Genomic DNA, 10,139 nt, shown 5'->3' with positions numbered 1-10,139 from the left:
TTCCTTCATTGTTAGGGAAGAAGACAAGATCCAAGGGGCGGGTCTCAGTTGCGGTTAGGGAACACAGCCAGACATCAATGCTGCAAGGACAGCTGGTGAAGAGTGTGAGCTTAAGACTCAGCAGTCAGAGACAGGTCAGAAACAGAAAGATGCAGAGGGCAAACAAAGGGTACTATCTTGCTCTGATCTTAGGACCTCAGGGAGAGTGATTTAGTTTAAAAGCACAGGGTGAGTAAAACTGTTACTGCTTGTTCACCTTAGTCTCTCACACTAGATGGTGGACTCACCTACGGGTAGAAATAGTATCTTTCTCTGGGACCAGCAGGTGATGTGGTGGTTAAGGCTCTGGACACTCCCACATGGCCAACCAGGGTTCAAGTCCTGAATCTGGTGGCTTACTTTCTCACTTCCTTTCTTTCTCACTGTTACCCTCTGTCTCTCTCTGGTCAAACCAAAAAATAAATGAATGAATAAATAAAATAAAATAAATAATTATTTTTTTTAAAAAAAGAGAAAGAAATAGTATCTTTCTCAGCATAAGACCCAGCCCATGGGAGGGACTCTGTTGAACTGAACTGAGGGAGCTTGTCATTTGGGGCTGTCTTTCCTTTTACCACTAACACTTAATAAATCTACTTTAAGTGCATTTGTCATGTTACCTATTTGATATATATAATGACCAATTACATTTTTTGGCTAACAGTATGAAAATAAATTGTTTTTTTTTTTTTTGAGAGATTTTCACTATAGGGCGCGTGCGCTTGCCAGACAGACAGAGAGAGACATTAGAGACAGAAAGCAAGAAATCACCCCCCCAGGGGGGATGGTCACGCCGCAATCCCTTCTCCTCCATTCTCCTCTCAGAATCTTGGGCATGCACGCACACGCGTCCGGCGTGAGTTTTAAGCCACCGGGTCCGGGACGCGAACCGTGGTCGACTATGTGGGAGTCCAGCGACATAGCCATTACGCTAACTGCTGGTTCCTGAAAATAAATTGCTTTTGAACATATACTCTCACAACCTTAGGAGCCTTGCCACTAAAATGATATAATTTAGAATTTTACACATGGGCACTTAGTTGGGACAAGTAGGAGCCTGATAAAGTTTGAATAACAATAGTTGAACTCACTGACTGCCTTCTTTATATGAAGTATAAGATAAGCAGAACACAAGACAGTCTTTTTTTTTTTTTTTTGAGAGAGAGATTTTTGTGTGCTCACCAGAAGAGAGAGACAGAGAGACAGAAAGCATTCTCCTCTTGGGATCTTGCGGACACACGCACACACACCCGGCATGAACTTTATGCCACCATGTCCAGGACTCGAACCGCAATCGACTGACTACAAGGGAGTTCAGTGACATAACCATTATGCTAGCTGCTGGTCCCCACAAGACAGTCTTAATCCTTGAACTAGAAGAAAATCACTACTCATTTTTCATTCAATGCTTAGACATGAAGACATGAATGACCAGTCCTTTTACATTTTATGCTTCTTGTACTTTTCTTACTCAAGTGGTGACCTTTAAGTCCTAGAAGTTGCACCATTTTCCCAGATTTCAAGGATGATAGTTCTATAGAGATATTGGAGGAGGCTGCAGAAGGCTTTCTATTTTAATACATAGCTTAAACAAGAGGTCTTCAAGAAGTTCACAGGAAAATGCATATTATGTAAAAACTCTACATGGATGAAACCATCAGGTGGCATGGTGGTTAAGGCTCTGGACTCCTATGTGGATAATCATGGTTTGAGTCCTGGACCTGGTGACTTGCTTTCTCACTCACTTTCCATTCTCTGTCTCTCTCTGGTGAGTACACATGCCCTATAGCAAATTTTTTTTTTCAGAGACTTTTCTACAGGGTGCGTGCACTCACAGGAGAGACAGAGACAGAAAGAGAGAAATCACCCACATGGAGATGGCCACACCTCAATCCCTTCTCCATTCTCCTCTCAGGATCTTGGGCATGGATGCATACGTGCCCACTGTGAGTTTTAAGCTGCCAGGTGTGGGATTCAAACCATGGTGGACTATGTGGGAGTCCAGCAATGTAACCATTTCACCAACTGCTGGTTCCACAAATTAAAAATAATAATGATAATAATAATAAATAAAATAAATAATTTTTTTAAAAGTATACATGGATTTCAATTTTTGCACGAAAATAAACCTGTACCTCAATTCCATTTTCCATGAACTTTCTGAAGTTCCCTCATATAAACCATTTTTTTTGTTTTATAAAATTTGCTACTGGCAGCATGTGTGCATTCGCCAGTGATAATCAGACAGAGAGGGAGAGAGAGGGAATGAGAAGGATAACAAGAAGGCACCCCTCAGGGGTCTTGGCCATGCCACAGTCCCTTCTCCTCCATTCTCCTCTTGGGCTTTTGAGTACGTACACCCATGTGCCTGGTAGATTTTCCAAGCTGCTGGGTCCAGGACTCAGACTGTGTAGTTGGCCACGTGGGATCCAGTTGTCTTAGCCACCACAGCACAAGCTGTCCCCATGTAAACAATTTCTAAAAGATGCTTGAGATTTTATTGTTCAAAGTAAAGAAAAATGCCGTTTTTTAAAAACTGAATTTATCCAACAAAGGAGCTGGACTGATTTTATTCTTTAACAATACAACAAGTTTTTGATTTGAAACCCATAGAATGACAGGGTAATTATATATTCCAGAAAGGAGGCACGACTACACATTGCTTAAAACTATTGAAATAATGACCATGGGACATGAGAATACTTTACTACGTGGCATTACATTTCAGAAATGAGCTGGGTTGCGCTCACTTCGGCAGCACATAGACTAAAATTGGAATGATACAGAGAAGATTAGCATGGCCCCTGTGCAAGGATGACACGCAAATTTGTGAAGCGGTCCATATTTTTGTAGCTTCAAACTGGAAAGAGCAAAATAAAATGATGTGAGTCTGCAAAAAAAAAAAAAAAGAAGAAATGAGCTGGGCTGAAAAATGAAACCAGTTTTTCTTTTTACTGTTGAATTTTCCTGAATTTCCTACAAACTCCTTGGAAGTTTGCAAACAATTCACAGCTGATAAAATAAAAGGGCAGCGGAACAGTGTCTGTGGTAAAGACCCTAGGGGCAGTCAGCTTTGGTCTGCCCCTCCTGGTTCCTGTAACCAAAGAATTGTACTATTATTATTTCTTTCCTTTTCTCTTGGTCCTTTTAAATAAACGGGAGTCAACTGAGGACCTATAGAAAAGATTAGGAAGGTAACCTGAACCTGATTGCCCCAGAGCCTTCTTCAAGAGTTCACTTGTGACTTTTGCTTATTCACTTAAAGAACATTTACTGGCTAGCCACTGTGTGCCAGATCCTATGCTGGGCACTGATGATTGCACACCTGTGAGGAACTGTTAAGAGTGGTGAGAGAGGGGCCAGCAGGTGGCGTAGTGGTTAAGGCGCTCAACTCTCCTGAGGCCAACTATAGTTGGAGTCCCAGATCCGTGGCTTGAAACTCACACTGGACACATGTGCATGCCCAAAATCCCAAGAGAAGAATGGCGTGGAGGAGAAGGAATTGCAGCACGGCCATTCCCCTAGGGAGATGACTTCTTGCTTTCTGTCTCTCGGGCAAGTGCATAAACCCTATGGTTAAAAAAAAAAAAAATCTAAAAAAATAAAGAGTAGTGGGAGAGAAATAGACTTGGAAACAGACACTTTGGACATAGTATGTGATGGACTATACAGAGACCAGCACAGGGGGCTGTGTGAGCATAATCTCTGAGGATCGCATGCAGGGAAGTAGGAGTTTGGTGGTTTATAGTGGAAGGTGCTGTGTGGTACAGAAATTTCTGAGAACTCTAAGTACTCCAATATACCTAGTTCTTAGGAGTGACAGGAAAAACCGAGTGTGTAAGAGATTGAAGAGGTAGGCAGTGGCTAGATCATGAAAGCCTTGAATTCTAGGCTAGGAGACATAACCCTTATCCTAAAGGCAAAAGGAATTACTTCAGTGTTTAAGCAAAGGAGTGACAAATTCAGATTTTTTAATTTAAAGTGACCGCTCCAGCTGTGTGGGGTATGTACTAGACAAGGTAATCCAGGAGGATTGTGAGGAGGCTACTGTAGTTTGATTGATTGATTTTTTAAAAGAATTATTTAACTTTATTTATTTATTTTAATTTGACTAGAGTGAGAGAGAGAAAGAAAGTGAGAAAGGAAGCCACCAAGTCTGGGACTCAAACCATGATCGGACATGTGGGAATTCAGAGCCCTTAACCATCATGCCACCTGCCAGCCCCTGTAGTTTAATTTAAAAGATGATGGACTCTTTGGTGATCTGATCTTTGGGTCTATTTTCAATAAAACTTTTTCAGGTTTGAAGTTAATCATATGGATCAGGGAAACTGAAAAGTAAGGAAATCACATGTCTAAAGCAGGTGCACACAAGTTTGGGGCAGCCCAAATGTCATCTTTTTTTTTTTTTTTAAGAGAGATTTTTGCTATAGGGTGCATGCACTCACTGGAGACAAAGAGAGAGAAGGGGGGGATGGCCATGCTGTAAGCCCTTGTCCTCCATTCTCCTCTTGGGATTTTGGGCACTCACATATGTACCTGATGTGAGTTTCAAGTCGCCAGATCTGGGACTACAACAGCAGTCAGCTATATGGGAGTCCAGAATCTTAATCACTATGCCACCTGCTGGCCCCAAGTCAACTCCTTTAGGAGCCCTCTAAAAAAGAAAAAGAAATTTTTTTATTTATTATTATTTAAAGAATTATTTTATTTAACTTTATTTATTTATTTATTTTTAATTTGACCAGAGAGAGAGACAGAGCAAGAGACAAAGTGAGAAAGCAAGCTGCCAGTTCTGGGACTTGAACCGCAGTCAGCCATGTGGGAGTCCAGTGTCCTTAACCACCACACCACCTGTCAGTACCATATTATTACTATTTTTAAATTTGACCACGGAAAGACAGGGGTGGGGTGAGAAAGCAAGCCATGAGGTCAGGAACTCGAACTGCAGTCAACCATGTGGGAGTCCAGTGCCTTAACTATCACACCACCTGCTGGCCCCTATTATTATTATTTTTTAAATTTGACCAGAGAGAGACAAAGAGAGTAAGGGAAAATAAGAAAGCAAGCCGCCATGTCCAGGACTCCAACTGAGAACAGCCATGTGGAAGTCCAGTGCCCCAACCACTTCACCACCTGCCAGCCCCAGGGGGCCTCTTCTTACCTCAATGTGGGCAGAGATCATCAGTGTCTTTCGGGTTCCCACAGCACTTCATCAGTGTCTCTATTATAGCACTTATCATGTGCCTGTAATTATTTATTCCTTTGTTGGTCCCTCCTTTTCAGATTTTTGACTGTGTTAGGGACGTGATCTTAGTAATTTTTGTAGCCCCAGTGTTCGGAAGCATCAATAAACATTCATGACAGGACTAGTCCATTGGTGCCGTGGTAATGCAACACTCAGTGACACTCAACCCACATGGGAAGGTCCAGGGTTTGTACTGAAGTCTCCCAGTACACTCTGGGTGTGCAAAGGTGCCCTTGATCTGGGGTAGCTGAGGCTGAGGGTGGATTGCAGCCTGAAGACTCTGTTGGGGGTGGTGCCTCTCTCTCAAAATAAATAGATAAATATGTGAATAAAAGGGAGAGAGAAGCTGTGTGGCATAATGGGATAGACAACGAACTGGTAGGACACAGCGCTCTAAACCATGACTTTGTAACTAGGTGGCTGCATGACTTTGAGCAAGTCACCTCATTGCTCTGAGTCTCAATGTCCTCGCCTGTAAAATGAGAATAAAAATACAACCATTCTCCCCAGGGTTATGGAGATTAAATGAGGTAACAGAGCTCACCAGATGCCTGCCCTGTTTGTGCCCTGCCCTGTGAACCAGCCTGGATTATTGTTCCTGTCATTTGGATCTTATTTGCTCTGTCTCCTGGTGCGAGCTGAGCTGATATCTGTTGCCTTCTTGGAGGGGAAGTTTGCAGCAGTGGTGTACAGATCATCCAGTTGGTCCCCGTGTTGCTGGAAGGGCAGACAAAAAGAGGGGGAGCATGTCTGGTTAGAGACAGATCTGCTTCTTTGGTCACCCCAAAACCGAAGGAGGATCCAATGTGGGGAGACTAAAGCAGAGTAGATCTACAAAGTGTGCTGGAACATTTGAGGAAACCTCAGATATTGCCCCCTAAGCCATGGAATTTAGGAACATCTGGAGGAATGCCACTTCTATGATGTCTGCTCATTCATTTACTATGATAATTTCTCAGTGCCTTAGAACGATATGATCAGCTTTACTATGAGTATTCAAACGCCCAGAAAGATGAGGAGAGCTAAAATGTTGCAAATCCCAAATAAAAGGAATGCCATGTGGAAAAGAATGGAAAATACTGCCATCTCAAAAGGTGACTATCAATTCCCAGGTGAGATGTCTCTTCGGAAGATCCACTAACCTTGCACTTTTTATATTGTAAAGGCAAACTTTTCCATTAAAACTTGATATATCTCTGACTTACCAGGCATGTGGTTAGGAAGGTCCTGATATCAGCAACTGATAATTTATAGTGCTTTCTGGGAGCCCCATTTATTAGGTGAATTTATTTAGCTGCATGGACTGGGCCTTATTACAAGGTAAGTGGTCAAGGAAACATGACAAAAGAGAAAAAAGAAGAAGGCTATTGAAGCCAGTGGTATCTCAAAGGCTAAAAGTCAGCCGTAGTGTTAAAACCAGTGACCTTAAAAAGAAAAGAAGTACGTTTCCATTTTGCAAGGCTTTTAAAAAAATATTGCGTGCTCAGATGGCACCTTTAATCACGAAGAACTTCTGGCTGAGCTCCAGGCTGATTCTGCTGGCACAGAGAACTCTGAGATCATACCCTATATTCAGAGCACAGAAGAAATATTTCATCCATCTCTGAAATAAAAGGGGAGATGGAGCATATTTGAACAGTTTCATAGCAAAACCATACCAGGTTGAAGGGTGAAGGACAACATATTCATTTGAAGTTAGAAAAAGGTACTATTAATTTTAAATACTTACGTGGCTTTTTTTTTTTTCATTCTCAGAGTGTTTCACAATAAGCTAAGCAGCTTGCATAAATCCGAAGGCAATCTCCTATTTCACAGATATATAAATGAAGACAAGCAGATTTTGTGATTTACTTGACCACTTCAAATTAAAAAACAAAACAAAACAAAAAAACCAAGGGGGGGTAGCAAAGTAAAAAAAAAATGCAGCAAAAATGCAGCTCCCAAAGTAGCAGGTTGTGACCCATGAGTTTGAGCTCTTAGAGCTGAATTTAATCCACGCCCAGGCCAAATATAATTCTCCAGGATGGAAGTGGTCCAGGACACCAGAGCTAACATTTTCTACCTTTGCCAAAGAGCCTGAGGCGGTTTGGTGTCAGACAATCAGAACCTCACTTTTATTTCTCAAGTGAAAGAAAGTCAGGTCAATATCATCTGACAGGCACTTCCCGCCATGGTAGGGCACTGGTTCAAGCCCATCTAAGGGAAGTATGCTTTCCCTTGATTCATCATTACTGCCTGCATTACTGTTATTTTTTTTTAGAGGTCTCCTATTCAGAAGCCTATTTACTTTGGAGAGTTGGAACATACAATTTTGGGTGGTAATTCTGAAGCACAGCTTTATTCCATGTGTCAGTCTTTACAATATTTCGTCACCACATCCTCCAAAGTCTTAGCTGTGGGAAAAGCCTGTCTGATCACTCTGGATATTAGTAATTAAAACCCTACTGCCAAATGATGGAAAGCAGTCCAGGCAATACCTGCCGTGGAAATCTGAAAGTCATTATGTTTTCCATACTTCCTCTCTTCACCTTCATTTTGTTTGGGAATACACAGGGATACCTGTGAACAAAAATAAATCAACTTGCCCTTGATTAATTTTTGCCTTTTAAATTACTGAACCCAATAGACAGAGAGAGACAGAGAGACAGAGAGACAGAAAGGGAGAAATCACCCCCAGGGGGGATGGCCACACCACAATCCCTTCTCCTCCATTCTCCTCGGGATCTTGGGCACGCACGCATACGCGCCAGCGTGAGTTTAAGCCACCAGGTCTGGGACTCGAACCAGGGTCGACTACATGGGAATACAGCGACACAGTCATTACTAACTGCTGGTTCCCGAACCCAAGTTTTTTGACTTTCAGATATGGTAGAGTAGATGCCAGAAGCCAATCCTAAATTAAGAATGGATCTTCCAGTATCTTCACCTGGAGGGATGATTCAGGAGATTAAAATTATTAAGTTCTGACCCAAAGTTGATCTGGCTTCTAGATCACATTTGGATTTCAGAAATGTGAGAAAGCAAAGTCCTGGCGAAGTTTTCTTAGCTCAACATTCACCATCCATACTCACCAACTTTTTCTTTTTTTGCCTTAGGGAGCATACTCACTGGAAAGAGACAGAGAGAGTGAGAGCGAAAGTGAGAAATCACCCCCAGGGGGTATAGCCATGCCCACAATCCCTTCTTCTCCATTCTCCTCCTGGGATCTTGGGCATGCACGCGCACAGACACACACCCAGCCTAAGTTTCAAGCTACCGAGTCCAGGACATGAACTGCAGTTGACTATGTGAAAGTCTAGCAAGGTAATGGCTACACCACATGCTGGCTCCCTCATCAACTCTTTTTAACCAGTAACTCTAAACCAGCCCATATGAGTTTTTTTTTTTTTTTTTTTTAAGAATTGTTTATTTATTTAATTCCATTTGTTATTGTAATTTTTAAATTTGACCAGAGAAAGAAAGAAAGGGATAGCAAGAAAGCAAGCTACCAGGTCCAGGACTCGAACTATGGTTACCCATGTGGGAATCCAGTGCCTCTATCCACCACACCACCTGCTGGGCCCCAGCCCAAATTCATTTTTGACAGCTATCACAAACTCTTAAAGTCAGCATCTTTAAGAAAGGGAGCATAGTGGGGCCTGGAGGTGGCACAGTGATTAAGGCTCTGGACTCCGACATGGCTGACTCTCAAATGTCCGACCTCGTTAAAGCCGAGCTTGAAACTCGCGCTCAGTGCTTGTGCATGTGTGCCCAAAATCCTGGAGGAGAACGGAGGTGAAGGGATTATGGGGTAGCCATGGGGGGGGAGGGGTGACTTCTCACTTTCTGTCTCTGTCTCTCTAGCGAGTGCACGCACATTATAGCAAAAATCTCTTAAAAAAAGAAAAAAAGCAGAATCTCTACTTTAGAAGGTAGAGGGTGAACTGTGGCAACTGTTCCACAGGCGAATCAATATAGCAGAGTTGCTCAGGGTAGGTTTTGCTAGGGCTTAAATCAGGTTGTCAACTCAAACACAATAGGCTTTGTTACCCCTGTGTAAAGAGGAAATGGAGCAGTTTTTGGCCTACTCAGATTGTATTGTAGGGTATGCAGGATGGCAATTCCAGGCACAATCTTCAGGAGACACAAATCTACTTTTAGCTATTCAGCGTTCCCCAGCAAGTTAATTAGCTGTTTCTGAAATGCATGGAAACATTCAACATTTTCATACTGAAGCCAATCTCATAGCTTTAAGCTTGAAGTGGGGAGGGGGGTGTGAAGAAGAGGGTCTGTCAGGGAAGCAGAATAGTCTCTGGCCAGAGATTCCAACACCTGTGATTTATCTGAGAAAACACACATACGCTATCTATCATTCTAAGACTTTTTAAGCCCTCCCCCGCCCCTTGCCTTGAGCACTCGAGAAGGGCTTGGTAAGAAGTTTGACTATTTATTCAGGTTTATACAGGTAGAGTTACCTCTGGGTTCAGAAGTCCTTGCTTGGGTGGGAAGCGCGGGGGAACCGCGAAATGCTTCTCTAAGAAATTCCTAACTAGGAAATGCCTGGCTCGAGTAGCAGCCCGAGAGGTTGCAGGGGACCTCCCGTCACTGAGCGGTAACGGTCCTGCAAGTGGGCTTGGGGACCTTTGCTTTACCTGACAACTTATCACGAAGGCTGGGATAGCTGTCCCAGCACGATGAAAAGGCCTGTGAGGAGGGACTCTGCCCGGAGCCCTCCTAAGGACCAGAAGAGCGCGGGCCCCGCCAAGTGACAGCACGCGCCCCTCACGTCCGCTCTCCCGCAACCCCCGCCCGGGCCAGTCTCCGGGCAGAGGTGGCTCGCGCCAGCCCGTTCTCCTCCGCTCCTCGCTCGTCC

General features: G+C 43.3%; 1 long non-coding RNA gene and 1 other non-coding gene across 4 annotated transcripts; one reads left to right on the top strand and one right to left on the bottom strand.

The window, feature by feature from the left end:
- Window positions 1-2,619: 2,619 nt before the first annotated feature.
- Window positions 2,620-10,133, bottom strand: LOC102484873 (uncharacterized). Of its 3 annotated transcripts, none has more exons than XR_336817.2 (4): window positions 9,742-10,133; window positions 7,017-7,091; window positions 5,832-6,004; window positions 2,620-2,929 (listed from the first exon to the last, which is right to left on the bottom strand). It is a non-coding gene; the product is annotated as an uncharacterized LOC102484873 (long non-coding RNA). The 3 variants fall into 3 exon arrangements; XR_001369475.2 differs by having other exon boundaries at window positions 9,919-10,133; XR_001369476.2 differs by lacking the exon at window positions 2,620-2,929 and adding an exon at window positions 4,674-4,696.
- On the top strand, window positions 2,782-2,888 carry LOC114005261 (U6 spliceosomal RNA). The gene has a single exon (XR_003547138.1). It is a non-coding gene; the product is annotated as a U6 spliceosomal RNA (small nuclear RNA).
- Window positions 10,134-10,139: the final 6 nt, after the last annotated feature.

Source organism: Tupaia chinensis, unplaced genomic scaffold, assembly GCF_000334495.1.
Source record: "Tupaia chinensis unplaced genomic scaffold, TupChi_1.0 Scaffold143599_1, whole genome shotgun sequence".
Taxonomy (NCBI): domain Eukaryota; kingdom Metazoa; phylum Chordata; class Mammalia; order Scandentia; family Tupaiidae; genus Tupaia; species Tupaia belangeri.
This window is presented reverse-complemented; position numbering and strand designations above follow the sequence as displayed.